We start from the raw sequence: 17,668 nt of genomic DNA, 5'->3' as shown, positions 1-17,668 counted from the left end.
AAGAAGCGGCTTCTATGTGGTGTGTACAATTATGGAACACAATTAGTGGTAATTAAATAAACCCAAGTACATCTGTAATTATGATTTTCTTAATTGTTACAATGGTTTTATGATGGTAAATTGTGTTTTTACAAAAAACTTGAATTGATTATTATCATGTTTTATCATTTTATTGTAATGTTATAAATGTTCTTTTTTAAAACCTTTGTAAATATACTTTTGAATCAATAAAATTGCGTTGAAACCTTATCTGTTCTTATCAGTTTAATATCTGATACGTCCCCTATCTGGGGACCATATATTAAATGGATTTTTAGAACAGGGAGATGGAAAAAGAGCTTGCTCTGTCCACTCCACGCATTGACCTGGTATTGCAGTATCTCCAGGACCGGTGCACCCCTTCTTTAATGCAGTTTCTAAAATCAGAAAGAATTGAATTCAATGTTTTTTGTTCATTTTGCTTGTTTGTCGGATTTTGGGATGGACTCTTTGGCTTTGCTTTTCTTCTCCTCATTGGATTTTTCATGTTCAAAGTTGCAGAAGCCAGATTACAAGCTCATTTTGGTTCAACTTCAGCAACTGTGCATTGCATTGCCATGTAATGTGATGCAATGCTATCTTTCTAGCTCTCCCTTTTTACTTCCTTTTGGATAAACAGACATATTAGGCAAGCATTTTGGAGCTTTCACCTAAATAACTACAGGTGGTGAGATAAGCTGCACAATATAATTGACCTTTCAGTATATTGTTGCACACACACCATCTATTTAGCAAATGCCCTTGTTATCAACAGCAGCCTTTTAAACTCACCTGAGCTAACAGGTATGTGCGCTGGTTACTCTGCTGCACTTAAAATTTCTTTTTTGGTTTGCTACAATGCCTTTTCTGAAACGTTGTCTCCTTCTGCTGGAACACTGACTTCTTTCATTTAATGCCTGCAGACTATAAAAGAGAACCCAACCCAAAAAGTTTGGTTGATTAGTCTGTGGCATTCTGTTAAACTGTTGCTTATGGCGGTCTCTGTGAGCTTCTCAGCGACATTCAGCCAGCCAGGTATCCTGCCTGCAGTAGATGGAATGTGGCAATGGAACGCTGGCTGCGCGTGTCATAATAGGCTCTGAGCCTTTATATACCTGTGCACAGCAGCAGCCACCTTCAGTCTGCTGCTGGACAGCCAGCAGCAGCAGCAGGAGAGGTATGTAATCAGGAGCCCTCCTGCTAAGGGTAGACAGCTGCTCGTTCCACCCCACCCCCCGCCTTAATTGGTTCTCCTCCCTTCCAACGGTGTTGAGGCGGGTGGGAACAGCAGGGGGTGAAGGTGCTGTGTTTAAAGAGGTGGAGTTATGCAGATCTAAAACGCGTGGATTGCAGCAGCAGCAAGCCGAAAAGTGCAGGCATGTAAGGGATCTAGAGGTTGACAACATGTCTTCTTAACGGGAGTCCAGGAGCTCATCTCCACAAATGGACTTTTCAGGATCCTTGGGTGGCTCCGTAGTTTGAAACCAATTCTGGTTATCGCTTCTCGGCCTTTTGGCTAAGATCAAGTGTAGTATCTGTTCTTATCAGTTTAATATCTGATACATCCCCTATCTGGGGACCATATATTAAATGGATTTTTAGAACAGGGAGATGGAAAAAGAGCTTGCTCTGTCCACTCCACGCATTGACCTGGTATTGCAGTATCTCCAGGACCGGTGCACCCCTTCTTTAATGCAGTTTCTAAAATCAGAAAGAATTGAATTCAATGTTTTTTGTTCATTTTGCTTGTTTGTCGGATTTTGGGATGGACTCTTTGGCTTTGCTTTTCTTCTCCTCATTGGATTTTTCATGTTCAAAGTTGCAGAAGCCAGATTACAAGCTCATTTTGGTTCAACTTCAGCAACTGTGCATTGCATTGCCATGTAATGTGATGCAATGCTATCTTTCTAGCTCTCCCTTTTTACTTCCTTTTGGATAAACAGACATATTAGGCAAGCATTTTGGAGCTTTCACCTAAATAACTACAGGTGGTGAGATAAGCTGCACAATATAATTGACCTTTCAGTATATTGTTGCACACACACCATCTATTTAGCAAATGCCCTTGTTATCAACAGCAGCCTTTTAAACTCACCTGAGCTAACAGGTATGTGCGCTGGTTACTCTGCTGCGCTTAAAATTTCTTTTTTGGTTTGCTACAATGCCTTTTTTGAAACGTTGTCTCCTTCTGCTGGAACACTGACTTCTTTCATTTTATGCCTGCAGACTATAAAAGAGAACCCAACCCAAAAAGTTTGGTTGATTAGTCTGTGGCATTCTGTTAAACTGTTGCTTATGGCGGTCTCTGTGAGCTTCTCAGCGACATTCAGCCAGCCAGGTATCCTGCCTGCAGTAGATGGAATGTGGCAATGGAACGCTGGCTGCGCGTGTCATAATAGGCTCTGAGCCTTTATATACCTGTGCACAGCAGCAGCCACCTTCAGTCTGCTGCTGGACAGCCAGCAGCAGCAGCAGCAGGAGAGGTATGTAATCAGGAGCCCTCCTGCTAAGGGTAGACAGCTGCTCGTTCCACCCCACCCCCCGCCTTAATTGGTTCTCCTCCCTTCCAACGGTGTTGAGGCGGGTGGGAACAGCAGGGGGTGAAGGTGCTGTGTTTAAAGAGGTGGAGTTATGCAGATCTAAAACGCGTGGATTGCAGCAGCAGCAAGCCGAAAAGTGCAGGCATGTAAGGGATCTAGAGGTTGACAACATGTTTTCTTAACGGGAGTCCAGGAGCTCATCTCCACAAATGGACTTTTCAGGATCCTTGGGTGGCTCCGTAGTTTGAAACCAATTCTGGTTATCGCTTCTCGGCCTTTTGGCTAAGATCAAGTGTAGTATCTTTCGAAAAGGCGGTTTTGGATGTTGGCCGCCCTAGTAGATTGATACATTATGCACACTGGGGTTTAGGCGCTTGTTAGTACGCCAGGTGGCTAATATAGTCATCTGGTGGAAAGCATGGCCCCCCAGGATCGACGCCATTGGGCCGGGGAAGATCGAAAGCCCGAAGTGTGAAGTGCCCCAGGAATGGTGACCCTGGGGTGCCTTAACTCACTGGGATTGGGAACCCCACTTGAGTTTATGGCACATTTGCACAAGCACTTCAAATTTTCTTTCTTCGCACACACCCTTATTCCGGGCCTTCTGGCCTTAGGATGGGGAATTTTTCAATTCCCGGTCGAAGGTCCGGGCAGTATTATACTGTGAAACCTTCACTATTTATTTAATTTCTTTGTCACTGTGTGTCCACTTATTCACGTGTGTCACGTCCTACTAGAATTTTGTCGGGATGCGGTTCCCTTACGGGTTCCTCTCTTGGCAGGTCTAGGGGGGGAGTGTGTGGCCATCAGGTTCCGCTCCCCCCTGAACCCCCCTGGCTCTCCTCTTTCGGGAGGAGAGCGTTGTTGGCTCCCCTCTTCCGGGAGGGGAGCACAGTCTTTGGCTCCCAGTGCCTTGCTCGGGTGAGAACTCGGGCAGGTGCTGGGGGTAAGATTGGGTCGCCTCTGGCTTCGGCTGGAGGTGGCTTTTTGTCCCTGTTCCTCGCTGTGGCCTTTTGGCTCGGAGGGACGGGGAATGGTTTGGGGGACCCTTCTCCTTTTGGAGAGGGTTTCAAGAAGACCAGCATCCTAGTGCACTTTTTTTGTGGCACTTGTCACTTTTTTAAGCGCACTCGGGTTTTGTACACGAATTCGGGCTTTCGATAAAAAAAAAAAAAATCTGTTCTTATCAGTTTAATATCTGATACGTCCCCTATCTGGGGACCATATATTAAATGGATTTTTAGAACAGGGAGATGGAAAAAGAGCTTGCTCTGTCCACTCCACGCATTGACCTGGTATTGCAGTATCTCCAGGACCGGTGCACCCCTTCTTTAATGCAGTTTCTAAAATCAGAAAGAATTGAATTCAATGTTTTTTGTTCATTTTGCTTGTTTGTCGGATTTTGGGATGGACTCTTTGGCTTTGCTTTTCTTCTCCTCATTGGATTTTTCATGTTCAAAGTTGCAGAAGCCAGATTACAAGCTCATTTTGGTTCAACTTCAGCAACTGTGCATTGCATTGCCATGTAATGTGATGCAATGCTATCTTTCTAGCTCTCCCTTTTTACTTCCTTTTGGATAAACAGACATATTAGGCAAGCATTTTGGAGCTTTCACCTAAATAACTACAGCTGGTGAGATAAGCTGCACAATATAATTGACCTTTCAGTATATTGTTGCACACACACCATCTATTTAGCAAATGCCCTTGTTATCAACAGCAGCCTTTTAAACTCACCTGAGCTAACAGGTATGTGCGCTGGTTACTCTGCTGCGCTTAAAATTTCTTTTTTGGTTTGCTACAATGCCTTTTCTGAAACGTTGTCTCCTTCTGCTGGAACACTGACTTCTTTCATTTAATGCCTGCAGACTATAAAAGAGAACCCAACCCAAAAAGTTTGGTTGATTAGTCTGTGGCATTCTGTTAAACTGTTGCTTATGGCGGTCTCTGTGAGCTTCTCAGCGACATTCAGCCAGCCAGGTATCCTGCCTGCAGTAGATGGAATGTGGCAATGGAACGCTGGCTGCGCGTGTCATAATAGGCTCTGAGCCTTTATATACCTGTGCACAGCAGCAGCCACCTTCAGTCTGCTGCTGGACAGCCAGCAGCAGCAGCAGCAGGAGAGGTATGTAATCAGGAGCCCTCCTGCTAAGGGTAGACAGCTGCTCGTTCCACCCCACCCCCCGCCTTAATTGGTTCTCCTCCCTTCCAACGGTGTTGAGGCGGGTGGGAACAGCAGGGGGTGAAGGTGCTGTGTTTAAAGAGGTGGAGTTATGCAGATCTAAAACGCGTGGATTGCAGCAGCAGCAAGCCGAAAAGTGCAGGCATGTAAGGGATCTAGAGGTTGACAACATGTCTTCTTAACGGGAGTCCAGGAGCTCATCTCCACAAATGGACTTTTCAGGATCCTTGGGTGGCTCCGTAGTTTGAAACCAATTCTGGTTATCGCTTCTCGGCCTTTTGGCTAAGATCAAGTGTAGTATCTGTTCTTATCAGTTTAATATCTGATACGTCCCCTATCTGGGGACCATATATTAAATGGATTTTTAGAACAGGGAGATGGAAAAAGAGCTTGCTCTGTCCACTCCACGCATTGACCTGGTATTGCAGTATCTCCAGGACCGGTGCACCCCTTCTTTAATGCAGTTTCTAAAATCAGAAAGAATTGAATTCAATGTTTTTTGTTCATTTTGCTTGTTTGTCGGATTTTGGGATGGACTCTTTGGCTTTGCTTTTCTTCTCCTCATTGGATTTTTCATGTTCAAAGTTGCAGAAGCCAGATTACAAGCTCATTTTGGTTCAACTTCAGCAACTGTGCATTGCATTGCCATGTAATGTGATGCAATGCTATCTTTCTAGCTCTCCCTTTTTACTTCCTTTTGGATAAACAGACATATTAGGCAAGCATTTTGGAGCTTTCACCTAAATAACTACAGGTGGTGAGATAAGCTGCACAATATAATTGACCTTTCAGTATATTGTTGCACACACACCATCTATTTAGCAAATGCCCTTGTTATCAACAGCAGCCTTTTAAACTCACCTGAGCTAACAGGTATGTGCGCTGGTTACTCTGCTGCGCTTAAAATTTCTTTTTTGGTTTGCTACAATGCCTTTTCTGAAACGTTGTCTCCTTCTGCTGGAACACTGACTTCTTTCATTTAATGCCTGCAGACTATAAAAGAGAACCCAACCCAAAAAGTTTGGTTGATTAGTCTGTGGCATTCTGTTAAACTGTTGCTTATGGCGGTCTCTGTGAGCTTCTCAGCGACATTCAGCCAGCCAGGTATCCTGCCTGCAGTAGATGGAATGTGGCAATGGAACGCTGGCTGCGCGTGTCATAATAGGCTCTGAGCCTTTATATACCTGTGCACAGCAGCAGCCACCTTCAGTCTGCTGCTGGACAGCCAGCAGCAGCAGCAGCAGGAGAGGTATGTAATCAGGAGCCCTCCTGCTAAGGGTAGACAGCTGCTCGTTCCACCCCACCCCCCGCCTTAATTGGTTCTCCTCCCTTCCAACGGTGTTGAGGCGGGTGGGAACAGCAGGGGGTGAAGGTGCTGTGTTTAAAGAGGTGGAGTTATGCAGATCTAAAACGCGTGGATTGCAGCAGCAGCAAGCCGAAAAGTGCAGGCATGTAAGGGATCTAGAGGTTGACAACATGTCTTCTTAACGGGAGTCCAGGAGCTCATCTCCACAAATGGACTTTTCAGGATCCTTGGGTGGCTCCGTAGTTTGAAACCAATTCTGGTTATCGCTTCTCGGCCTTTTGGCTAAGATCAAGTGTAGTATCTGTTCTTATCAGTTTAATATCTGATACGTCCCCTATCTGGGGACCATATATTAAATGGATTTTTAGAACAGGGAGATGGAAAAAGAGCTTGCTCTGTCCACTCCACGCATTGACCTGGTATTGCAGTATCTCCAGGACCGGTGCACCCCTTCTTTAATGCAGTTTCTAAAATCAGAAAGAATTGAATTCAATGTTTTTTGTTCATTTTGCTTGTTTGTCAGATTTTGGGATGGACTCTTTGGCTTTGCTTTTCTTCTCCTCATTGGATTTTTCATGTTCAAAGTTGCAGAAGCCAGATTACAAGCTCATTTTGGTTCAACTTCAGCAACTGTGCATTGCATTGCCATGTAATGTGATGCAATGCTATCTTTCTAGCTCTCCCTTTTTACTTCCTTTTGGATAAACAGACATATTAGGCAAGCATTTTGGAGCTTTCACCTAAATAACTACAGGTGGTGAGATAAGCTGCACAATATAATTGACCTTTCAGTATATTGTTGCACACACACCATCTATTTAGCAAATGCCCTTGTTATCAACAGCAGCCTTTTAAACTCACCTGAGCTAACAGGTATGTGCGCTGGTTACTCTGCTGCGCTTAAAATTTCTTTTTTGGTTTGCTACAATGCCTTTTCTGAAACGTTGTCTCCTTCTGCTGGAACACTGACTTCTTTCATTTAATGCCTGCAGACTATAAAAGAGAACCCAACCCAAAAAGTTTGGTTGATTAGTCTGTGGCATTCTGTTAAACTGTTGCTTATGGCGGTCTCTGTGAGCTTCTCAGCGACATTCAGCCAGCCAGGTATCCTGCCTGCAGTAGATGGAATGTGGCAATGGAACGCTGGCTGCGCGTGTCATAATAGGCTCTGAGTCTTTATATACCTGTGCACAGCAGCAGCCACCTTCAGTCTGCTGCTGGACAGCCAGCAGCAGCAGCAGCAGGAGAGGTATGTAATCAGGAGCCCTCCTGCTAAGGGTAGACAGCTGCTCGTTCCACCCCACCCCCCGCCTTAATTGGTTCTCCTCCCTTCCAACGGTGTTGAGGCGGGTGGGAACAGCAGGGGGTGAAGGTGCTGTGTTTAAAGAGGTGGAGTTATGCAGATCTAAAACGCGTGGATTGCAGCAGCAGCAAGCCGAAAAGTGCAGGCATGTAAGGGATCTAGAGGTTGACAACATGTCTTCTTAACGGGAGTCCAGGAGCTCATCTCCACAAATGGACTTTTCAGGATCCTTGGGTGGCTCCGTAGTTTGAAACCAATTCTGGTTATCGCTTCTCGGCCTTTTGGCTAAGATCAAGTGTAGTATCTGTTCTTATCAGTTTAATATCTGATACGTCCCCTATCTGGGGACCATATATTAAATGGATTTTTAGAACAGGGAGATGGAAAAAGAGCTTGCTCTGTCCACTCCACGCATTGACCTGGTATTGCAGTATCTCCAGGACCGGTGCACCCCTTCTTTAATGCAGTTTCTAAAATCAGAAAGAATTGAATTCAATGTTTTTTGTTCATTTTGCTTGTTTGTCGGATTTTGGGAATTTACTCTTTGGCTTTGCTTTTCTTCTCCTCATTGGATTTTTCATGTTCAAAGTTGCAGAAGCCAGATTACAAGCTCATTTTGGTTCAACTTCAGCAACTGTGCATTGCATTGCCATGTAATGTGATGCAATGCTATCTTTCTAGCTCTCCCTTTTTACTTCCTTTTGGATAAACAGACATATTAGGCAAGCATTTTGGAGCTTTCACCTAAATAACTACAGGTGGTGAGATAAGCTGCACAATATAATTGACCTTTCAGTATATTGTTGCACACACACCATCTATTTAGCAAATGCCCTTGTTATCAACAGCAGCCTTTTAAACTCACCTGAGCTAACAGGTATGTGCGCTGGTTACTCTGCTGCGCTTAAAATTTCTTTTTTGGTTTGCTACAATGCCTTTTCTGAAACGTTGTCTCCTTCTGCTGGAACACTGACTTCTTTCATTTAATGCCTGCAGACTATAAAAGAGAACCCAACCCAAAAAGTTTGGTTGATTAGTCTGTGGCATTCTGTTAAACTGTTGCGTATGGCGGTCTCTGTGAGCTTCTCAGCGACATTCAGCCAGCCAGGTATCCTGCCTGCAGTAGATGGAATGTGGCAATGGAACGCTGGCTGCGCGTGTCATAATAGGCTCTGAGCCTTTATATACCTGTGCACAGCAGCAGCCACCTTCAGTCTGCTGCTGGACAGCCAGCAGCAGCAGCAGCAGGAGAGGTATGTAATCAGGAGCCCTCCTGCTAAGGGTAGACAGCTGCTTGTTCCACCCCACCCCCCGCCTTAATTGGTTCTCCTCCCTTCCAACGGTGTTGAGGCGGGTGGGAACAGCAGGGGGTGAAGGTGCTGTGTTTAAAGAGGTGGAGTTATGCAGATCTAAAACACGTGGATTGCAGCAGCAGCAAGCCGAAAAGTGCAGGCATGTAAGGGATCTAGAGGTTGACAACATGTCTTCTTAACGGGAGTCCAGGAGCTCATCTCCACAAATGGACTTTTCAGGATCCTTGGGTGGCTCCGTAGTTTGAAACCAATTCTGGTTATCGCTTCTCGGCCTTTTGGCTAAGATCAAGTGTAGTATCTGTTCTTATCAGTTTAATATCTGATACGTCCCCTATCTGGGGACCATATATTAAATGGATTTTTAGAACAGGGAGATGGAAAAAGAGCTTGCCCTGTCCACTCCACGCATTGACCTGATATTGCAGTATCTCCAGGACCGGTGCACCCCTTCTTTAATGCAGTTTCTAAAATCAGAAAGAATTGAATTCAATGTTTTTTGTTCATTTTGCTTGTTTGTCGGATTTTGGGATGGACTCTTTGGCTTTGCTTTTCTTCTCCTCATTGGATTTTTCATGTTCAAAGTTGCAGAAGCCAGATTACAAGCTCATTTTGGTTCAACTTCAGCAACTGTGCATTGCATTGCCATGTAATGTGATGCAATGCTATCTTTCTAGCTCTCCCTTTTTACTTCCTTTTGGATAAACAGACATATTAGGCAAGCATTTTGGAGCTTTCACCTAAATAACTACAGGTGGTGAGATAAGCTGCACAATATAATTGACCTTTCAGTATATTGTTGCACACACACCATCTATTTAGCAAATGCCCTTGTTATCAACAGCAGCCTTTTAAACTCACCTGAGCTAACAGGTATGTGCGCTGGTTACTCTGCTGCGCTTAAAATTTCTTTTTTGGTTTGCTACAATGCCTTTTCTGAAACGTTGTCTCCTTCTGCTGGAACACTGACTTCTTTCATTTAATGCCTGCAGACTATAAAAGAGAACCCAACCCAAAAAGTTTGGTTGATTAGTCTGTGGCATTCTGTTAAACTGTTGCTTATGGCGGTCTCTGTGAGCTTCTCAGCGACATTCAGCCAGCCAGGTATCCTGCCTGCAGTAGATGGAATGTGGCAATGGAACGCTGGCTGCGCGTGTCATAATAGGCTCTGAGCCTTTATATACCTGTGCACAGCAGCAGCCACCTTCAGTCTGCTGCTGGACAGCCAGCAGCAGCAGCAGCAGGAGAGGTATGTAATCAGGAGCCCTCCTGCTAAGGGTAGACAGCTGCTCGTTCCACCCCACCCCCCGCCTTAATTGGTTCTCCTCCCTTCCAACGGTGTTGAGGCGGGTGGGAACAGCAGGGGGTGAAGGTGCTGTGTTTAAAGAGGTGGAGTTATGCAGATCTAAAACGCGTGGATTGCAGCAGCAGCAAGCCGAAAAGTGCAGGCATGTAAGGGATCTAGAGGTTGACAACATGTCTTCTTAACGGGAGTCCAGGAGCTCATCTCCACAAATGGACTTTTCAGGATCCTTGGGTGGCTCCGTAGTTTGAAACCAATTCTGGTTATCGCTTCTCGGCCTTTTGGCTAAGATCAAGTGTAGTATGTGTTCTTATCAGTTTAATATCTGATACGTCCCCTATCTGGGGACCATATATTAAATGGATTTTTAGAACAGGGAGATGGAAAAAGAGCTTGCTCTGTCCACTCCACGCATTGACCTGGTATTGCAGTATCTCCAGGACCGGTGCACCCCTTCTTTAATGCAGTTTCTAAAATCAGAAAGAATTGAATTCAATGTTTTTTGTTCATTTTGCTTGTTTGTCGGATTTTGGGATGGACTCTTTGGCTTTGCTTTTCTTCTCCTCATTGGATTTTTCATGTTCAAAGTTGCAGAAGCCAGATTACAAGCTCATTTTGGTTCAACTTCAGCAACTGTGCATTGCATTGCCATGTAATGTGATGCAATGCTATCTTTCTAGCTCTCCCTTTTTACTTCCTTTTGGATAAACAGACATATTAGGCAAGCATTTTGGAGCTTTCACCTAAATAACTACAGGTGGTGAGATAAGCTGCACAATATAATTGACCTTTCAGTATATTGTTGCACACACACCATCTATTTAGCAAATGCCCTTGTTATCAACAGCAGCCTTTTAAACTCACCTGAGCTAACAGGTATGTGCGCTGGTTACTCTGCTGCGCTTAAAATTTCTTTTTTGGTTTGCTACAATGCCTTTTCTGAAACGTTGTCTCCTTCTGCTGGAACACTGACTTCTTTCATTTAATGCCTGCAGACTATAAAAGAGAACCCAACCCAAAAAGTTTGGTTGATTAGTCTGTGGCATTCTGTTAAACTGTTGCTTATGGCGGTCTCTGTGAGCTTCTCAGCGACATTCAGCCAGCCAGGTATCCTGCCTGCAGTAGATGGAATGTGGCAATGGAACGCTGGCTGCGCGTGTCATAATAGGCTCTGAGCCTTTATATACCTGTGCACAGCAGCAGCCACCTTCAGTCTGCTGCTGGACAGCCAGCAGCAGCAGCAGCAGGAGAGGTATGTAATCAGGAGCCCTCCTGCTAAGGGTAGACAGCTGCTCGTTCCACCCCACCCCCCGCCTTAATTGGTTCTCCTCCCTTCCAACGGTGTTGAGGCGGGTGGGAACAGCAGGGGGTGAAGGTGCTGTGTTTAAAGAGGTGGAGTTATGCAGATCTAAAACGCGTGGATTGCAGCAGCAGCAAGCCGAAAAGTGCAGGCATGTAAGGGATCTAGAGGTTGACAACATGTCTTCTTAACGGGAGTCCAGGAGCTCATCTCCACAAATGGACTTTTCAGGATCCTTGGGTGGCTCCGTAGTTTGAAACCAATTCTGGTTATCGCTTCTCGGCCTTTTGGCTAAGATCAAGTGTAGTATCTGTTCTTATCAGTTTAATATCTGATACGTCCCCTATCTGGGGACCATATATTAAATGGATTTTTAGAACAGGGAGATGGAAAAAGAGCTTGCTCTGTCCACTCCACGCATTGATCTGGTATTGCAGTATCTCCAGGACCGGTGCACCCCTTCTTTAATGCAGTTTCTAAAATCAGAAAGAATTGAATTCAATGTTTTTTGTTCATTTTGCTTGTTTGTCGGATTTTGGGATGGACTCTTTGGCTTTGCTTTCCTTCTCCTCATTGGACTTTTCATGTTCAAAGTTGCAGAAGCCAGATTACAAGCTCATTTTGGTTCAACTTCAGCAACTGTGCATTGCATTGCCATGTAATGTGATGCAATGCTATCTTTCTAGCTCTCCCTTTTTACTTCCTTTTGGATAAACAGACATATTAGGCAAGCATTTTGGAGCTTTCCCCTAAATAACTACAGGTGGTGAGATAAGCTGCACAATATAATTGACCTTTCAGTATATTGTTGCACACACACCATCTATTTAGCAAATGCCCTTGTTATCAACAGCAGCCTTTTAAACTCAGCTGAGCTAACAAGTATGTGCGCTGGTTACTCTGCTGCGCTTAAAATTTCTTTTTTGGTTTGCTATAATGCCTTTTCTGAAACGTTGTCTCCTTCTGCTGGGACACTGACTTCTTTCATTTAATGCCTGCAGACTATAAAAGAGAACCCAACCCAAAAAGTTTGGTTGATTAGTCTGTGGCATTCTGTTAAACTGTTGCTTATGGCGGTCTCTGTGAGCTTCTCAGCGACATTCAGCCAGCCAGGTATCCTGCCTGCAGTAGATGGAATGTGGCAATGGAACGCTGGCTGCGCGTGTCATAATAGGCTCTGAGCCTTTATATACCTGTGCACAGCAGCAGCCACCTTCAGTCTGCTGCTGGACAGCCAGCAGCAGCAGCAGCAGGAGAGGTATGTAATCAGGAGCCCTCCTGCTAAGGGTAGACAGCTGCTCGTTCCACCCCACCCCCCGCCTTAATTGGTTCTCCTCCCTTCCAACGGTGTTGAGGCGGGTGGGAACAGCAGGGGGTGAAGGTGCTGTGTTTAAAGAGGTGGAGTTATGCAGATCTAAAACGCGTGGATTGCAGCAGCAGCAAGCCGAAAAGTGCAGGCATGTAAGGGATCTAGAGGTTGACAACATGTCTTCTTAACGGGAGTCCAGGAGCTCATCTCCACAAATGGACTTTTCAGGATCCTTGGGTGGCTCCGTAGTTTGAAACCCATTCTGGTTATCGCTTCTCGGCCTTTTGGCTAAGATCAAGTGTAGTATCTGTTCTTATCAGTTTAATATCTGATACGTCCCCTATCTGGGGACCATATATTAAATGGATTTTTAGAACAGGGAGATGGAAAAAGAGCTTGCTCTGTCCACTCCACGCATTGACCTGGTATTGCAGTATCTCCAGGACCGGTGCACCCCTTCTTTAATGCAGTTTCTAAAATCAGAAAGAATTGAATTCAATGTTTTTTGTTCATTTTGCTTGTTTGTCGGATTTTGGGATGGACTCTTTGGCTTTGCTTTTCTTCTCCTCATTGGATTTTTCATGTTCAAAGTTGCAGAAGCCAGATTACAAGCTCATTTTGGTTCAACTTCAGCAACTGTGCATTGCATTGCCATGTAATGTGATGCAATGCTATCTTTCTAGCTCTCCCTTTTTACTTCCTTTTGGATAAACAGACATATTAGGCAAGCATTTTGGAGCTTTCACCTAAATAACTACAGGTGGTGAGATAAGCTGCACAATATAATTGACCTTTCAGTATATTGTTGCACACACACCATCTATTTAGCAAATGCCCTTGTTATCAACAGCAGCCTTTTAAACTCACCTGAGCTAACAGGTATGTGCGCTGGTTACTCTGCTGCGCTTAAAATTTCTTTTTTGGTTTGCTACAATGCCTTTTCTGAAACGTTGTCTCCTTCTGCTGGAACACTGACTTCTTTCATTTAATGCCTGCAGACTATAAAAGAGAACCCAACCCAAAAAGTTTGGTTGATTAGTCTGTGGCATTCTGTTAAACTGTTGCTTATGGCGGTCTCTGTGAGCTTCTCAGCGACATTCAGCCAGCCAGGTATCCTGCCTGCAGTAGATGGAATGTGGCAATGGAACGCTGGCTGCGCGTGTCATAATAGGCTCTGAGCCTTTATATGCCTGTGCACAGCAGCAGCCACCTTCAGTCTGCTGCTGGACAGCCAGCAGCAGCAGCAGCAGGAGAGGTATGTAATCAGGAGCCCTCCTGCTAAGGGTAGACAGCTGCTCGTTCCACCCCACCCCCCGCCTTAATTGGTTCTCCTCCCTTCCAACGGTGTTGAGGCGGGTGGGAACAGCAGGGGGTGAAGGTGCTGTGTTTAAAGAGGTGGAGTTATGCAGATCTAAAACGCGTGGATTGCAGCAGCAGCAAGCCGAAAAGTGCAGGCATGTAAGGGATCTAGAGGTTGACAACATGTCTTCTTAACGGGAGTCCAGGAGCTCATCTCCACAAATGGACTTTTCAGGATCCTTGGGTGGCTCCGTAGTTTGAAACCAATTCTGGTTATCGCTTCTCGGCCTTTTGGCTAAGATCAAGTGTAGTATCTGTTCTTATCAGTTTAATATCTGATACGTCCCCTATCTGGGGACCATATATTAAATGGATTTTTAGAACAGGGAGATGGAAAAAGAGCTTGCTCTGTCCACTCCACGCATTGACCTGGTATTGCAGTATCTCCAGGACCGGTGCACCCCTTCTTTAATGCAGTTTCTAAAATCAGAAAGAATTGAATTCAATGTTTTTTGTTCATTTTGCTTGTTTGTCGGATTTTGGGATGGACTCTTTGGCTTTGCTTTTCTTCTCCTCATTGGATTTTTCATGTTCAAAGTTGCAGAAGCCAGATTACAAGCTCATTTTGGTTCAACTTCAGCAACTGTGCATTGCATTGCCATGTAATGTGATGCAATGCTATCTTTCTAGCTCTCCCTTTTTACTTCCTTTTGGATAAACAGACATATTAGGCAAGCATTTTGGAGCTTTCACCTAAATAACTACAGGTGGTGAGATAAGCTGCACAATATAATTGACCTTTCAGTATATTGTTGCACACACACCATCTATTTAGCAAATGCCCTTGTTATCAACAGCAGCCTTTTAAACTCACCTGAGCTAACAGGTATGTGCGCTGGTTACTCTGCTGCGCTTAAAATTTCTTTTTTGGTTTGCTACAATGCCTTTTCTGAAACGTTGTCTCCTTCTGCTGGGACACTGACTTCTTTCATTTAATGCCTGCAGACTATAAAAGAGAACCCAACCCAAAAAGTTTGGTTGATTAGTCTGTGGCATTCTGTTAAACTGTTGCTTATGGCGGTCTCTGTGAGCTTCTCAGCGACATTCAGCCAGCCAGGTATCCTGCCTGCAGTAGATGGAATGTGGCAATGGAACGCTGGCTGCGCGTGTCATAATAGGCTCTGAGCCTTTATATACCTGTGCACAGCAGCAGCCACCTTCAGTCTGCTGCTGGACAGCCAGCAGCAGCAGCAGCAGGAGAGGTATGTAATCAGGAGCCCTCCTGCTTAGGGTAGACAGCTGCTCGTTCCACCCCACCCCCCGCCTTAATTGGTTCTCCTCCCTTCCAACGGTGTTGAGGCGGGTGGGAACAGCAGGGGGTGAAGGTGCTGTGTTTAAAGAGGTGGAGTTATGCAGATCTAAAACGCGTGGATTGCAGCAGCAGCAAGCCGAAAAGTGCAGGCATGTAAGGGATCTAGAGGCTGACAACATGTCTTCTTAACGGGAGTCCAGGAGCTCATCTCCACAAATGGACTTTTCAGGATCCTTGGGTGGCTCCGTAGTTTGAAACCAATTCTGGTTATCGCTTCTCGGCCTTTTGGCTAAGATCAAGTGTAGTATCTGTTCTTATCAGTTTAATATCTGATACGTCCCCTATCTGGGGACCATATATTAAATGGATTTTTAGAACAGGGAGATGGAAAAAGAGCTTGCTCTGTCCACTCCACGCATTGACCTGGTATTGCAGTATCTCCAGGACCGGTGCACCCCTTCTTTAATGCAGTTTCTAAAATCAGAAAGAATTGAATTCAATGTTTTTTGTTCATTTTGCTTGTTTGTCGGATTTTGGGATGGACTCTTTGGCTTTGCTTTTCTTCTCCTCATTGGATTTTTCATGTTCAAAGTTGCAGAAGCCAGATTACAAGCTCATTTTGGTTCAACTTCAGCAACTGTGCATTGCATTGCCATGTAATGTGATGCAATGCTATCTTTCTAGCTCTCCCTTTTTACTTCCTTTTGGATAAACAGACATATTAGGCAAGCATTTTGGAGCTTTCACCTAAATAACTACAGGTGGTGAGATAAGCTGCACAATATAATTGACCTTTCAGTATATTGTTGCACACACACCATCTATTTAGCAAATGCCCTTGTTATCAACAGCAGCCTTTTAAACTCACCTGAGCTAACAGGTATGTGCGCTGGTTACTCTGCTGCGCTTAAAATTTCTTTTTTGGTTTGCTACAATGCCTTTTCTGAAACGTTGTCTCCTTCTGCTGGAACACTGACTTCTTTCATTTAATGCCTGCAGACTATAAAAGAGAACCCAACCCAAAAAGTTTGGTTGATTAGTCTGTGGCATTCTGTTAAACTGTTGCTTATGGCGGTCTCTGTGAGCTTCTCAGCGACATTCAGCCAGCCAGGTATCCTGCCTGCAGTAGATGGAATGTGGCAATGGAACGCTGGCTGCGCGTGTCATAATAGGCTCTGAGCCTTTATATACCTGTGCACAGCAGCAGCCACCTTCAGTCTGCTGCTGGACAGCCAGCAGCAGCAGCAGCAGGAGAGGTATGTAATCAGGAGCCCTCCTGCTTAGGGTAGACAGCTGCTCGTTCCACCCCACCCCCCGCCTTAATTGGTTCTCCTCCCTTCCAACGGTGTTGAGGCGGGTGGGAACAGCAGGGGGTGAAGGTGCTGTGTTTAAAGAGGTGGAGTTATGCAGATCTAAAACGCGTGGATTGCAGCAGCAGCAAGCCGAAAAGTGCAGGCATGTAAGGGATCTAGAGGCTGACAACATGTCTTCTTAACGGGAGTCCAGGAGCGCATCTCCACAAATGGACTTTTCAGGATCCTTGGGTGGCTCCGTAGTTTGAAACCAATTCTGGTTATCGCTTCTCGGCCTTTTGGCTAAGATCAAGTGTAGTATCTGTTCTTATCAGTTTAATATCTGATACGTCCCCTATCTGGGGACCATATATTAAATGGATTTTTAGAACAGGGAGATGGAAAAAGAGCTTGCTCTGTCCACTCCACGCATTGACCTGGTATTGCAGTATCTCCAGGACCGGTGCACCCCTTCTTTAATGCAGTTTCTAAAATCAGAAAGAATTGAATTCAATGTTTTTTGTTCATTTTGCTTGTTTGTCGGATTTTGGGATGGACTCTTTGGCTTTGCTTTTCTTCTCCTCATTGGATTTTTCATGTTCAAAGTTGCAGAAGCCAGATTACAAGCTCATTTTGGTTCAACTTCAGCAACTGTGCATTGCATTGCCATGTAATGTGATGCAATGCTATCTTTCTAGCTCTCCCTTTTTACTTCCTTTTGGATAAACAGACATATTAGGCAAGCATTTTGGAGCTTTCACCTAAATAACTACAGGTGGTGAGATAAGCTGCACAATATAATTGACCTTTCAGTATATTGTTGCACACACACCATCTATTTAGCAAATGCCCTTGTTATCAACAGCAGCCTTTTAAACTCACCTGAGCTAACAGGTATGTGCGCTGGTTACTCTGCTGCGCTTAAAATTTCTTTTTTGGTTTGCTACAATGCCTTTTCTGAAACGTTGTCTCCTTCTGCTGGAACACTGACTTCTTTCATTTAATGCCTGCAGACTATAAAAGAGAACCCAACCCAAAAAGTTTGGTTGATTAGTCTGTGGCATTCTGTTAAACTGTTGCTTATGGCGGTCTCTGTGAGCTTCTCAGCGACATTCAGCCAGCCAGGTATCCTGCCTGCAGTAGATGGAATGTGGCAATGGAACGCTGGCTGCGCGTGTCATAATAGGCTCTGAG

The 17,668-nt window shown here is 44.8% G+C and overlaps 13 non-coding genes and 1 pseudogene across 13 annotated transcripts; all 14 read left to right on the top strand.

Annotated features, from left to right (window-relative positions):
- Nucleotides 1-213: 213 nt before the first annotated feature.
- LOC141179784 (U2 spliceosomal RNA) lies at nucleotides 214-402 on the top strand. Its single transcript, XR_012255754.1, has one exon. It is a non-coding gene; the product is annotated as a U2 spliceosomal RNA (small nuclear RNA).
- A 1,112-nt stretch (nucleotides 403-1,514) lies between these two features.
- On the top strand, nucleotides 1,515-1,705 carry LOC141179503 (U2 spliceosomal RNA). Its single transcript, XR_012255512.1, has one exon. It is a non-coding gene; the product is annotated as a U2 spliceosomal RNA (small nuclear RNA).
- A 1,115-nt stretch (nucleotides 1,706-2,820) lies between these two features.
- Nucleotides 2,821-2,912, top strand: LOC141180072 (U2 spliceosomal RNA; annotated as a pseudogene).
- Nucleotides 2,913-3,701: 789 nt separating this feature from the next.
- On the top strand, nucleotides 3,702-3,887 carry LOC141179831 (U2 spliceosomal RNA). The gene has a single exon (XR_012255786.1). It is a non-coding gene; the product is annotated as a U2 spliceosomal RNA (small nuclear RNA).
- Nucleotides 3,888-5,002: 1,115 nt separating this feature from the next.
- On the top strand, nucleotides 5,003-5,193 carry LOC141180212 (U2 spliceosomal RNA). The gene has a single exon (XR_012255979.1). It is a non-coding gene; the product is annotated as a U2 spliceosomal RNA (small nuclear RNA).
- Nucleotides 5,194-6,308: 1,115 nt separating this feature from the next.
- LOC141180211 (U2 spliceosomal RNA) lies at nucleotides 6,309-6,499 on the top strand. The gene has a single exon (XR_012255978.1). It is a non-coding gene; the product is annotated as a U2 spliceosomal RNA (small nuclear RNA).
- A 1,115-nt stretch (nucleotides 6,500-7,614) lies between these two features.
- LOC141180210 (U2 spliceosomal RNA) lies at nucleotides 7,615-7,805 on the top strand. The gene has a single exon (XR_012255977.1). It is a non-coding gene; the product is annotated as a U2 spliceosomal RNA (small nuclear RNA).
- Nucleotides 7,806-8,921: 1,116 nt separating this feature from the next.
- LOC141179643 (U2 spliceosomal RNA) lies at nucleotides 8,922-9,112 on the top strand. Its single transcript, XR_012255639.1, has one exon. It is a non-coding gene; the product is annotated as a U2 spliceosomal RNA (small nuclear RNA).
- A 1,115-nt stretch (nucleotides 9,113-10,227) lies between these two features.
- LOC141179607 (U2 spliceosomal RNA) lies at nucleotides 10,228-10,418 on the top strand. The gene has a single exon (XR_012255606.1). It is a non-coding gene; the product is annotated as a U2 spliceosomal RNA (small nuclear RNA).
- A 1,115-nt stretch (nucleotides 10,419-11,533) lies between these two features.
- On the top strand, nucleotides 11,534-11,724 carry LOC141179459 (U2 spliceosomal RNA). Its single transcript, XR_012255472.1, has one exon. It is a non-coding gene; the product is annotated as a U2 spliceosomal RNA (small nuclear RNA).
- A 1,115-nt stretch (nucleotides 11,725-12,839) lies between these two features.
- LOC141180209 (U2 spliceosomal RNA) lies at nucleotides 12,840-13,030 on the top strand. The gene has a single exon (XR_012255976.1). It is a non-coding gene; the product is annotated as a U2 spliceosomal RNA (small nuclear RNA).
- Nucleotides 13,031-14,145: 1,115 nt separating this feature from the next.
- On the top strand, nucleotides 14,146-14,336 carry LOC141180205 (U2 spliceosomal RNA). The gene has a single exon (XR_012255974.1). It is a non-coding gene; the product is annotated as a U2 spliceosomal RNA (small nuclear RNA).
- Nucleotides 14,337-15,451: 1,115 nt separating this feature from the next.
- Nucleotides 15,452-15,642, top strand: LOC141180204 (U2 spliceosomal RNA). Its single transcript, XR_012255973.1, has one exon. It is a non-coding gene; the product is annotated as a U2 spliceosomal RNA (small nuclear RNA).
- A 1,115-nt stretch (nucleotides 15,643-16,757) lies between these two features.
- LOC141180203 (U2 spliceosomal RNA) lies at nucleotides 16,758-16,948 on the top strand. Its single transcript, XR_012255972.1, has one exon. It is a non-coding gene; the product is annotated as a U2 spliceosomal RNA (small nuclear RNA).
- Nucleotides 16,949-17,668: the final 720 nt, after the last annotated feature.

The sequence above is a fragment of the Phyllobates terribilis genome, unplaced genomic scaffold (assembly GCF_046119375.1).
Source record: "Phyllobates terribilis strain yellow unplaced genomic scaffold, ASM4611937v1 Scaffold_30__1_contigs__length_15301838, whole genome shotgun sequence".
Classification (NCBI taxonomy): Eukaryota; Metazoa; Chordata; class Amphibia; order Anura; family Dendrobatidae; genus Phyllobates; species Phyllobates terribilis.
Note: the sequence above shows the minus strand (reverse complement) of the source record. Positions and strands in the feature narration are given on the sequence as shown.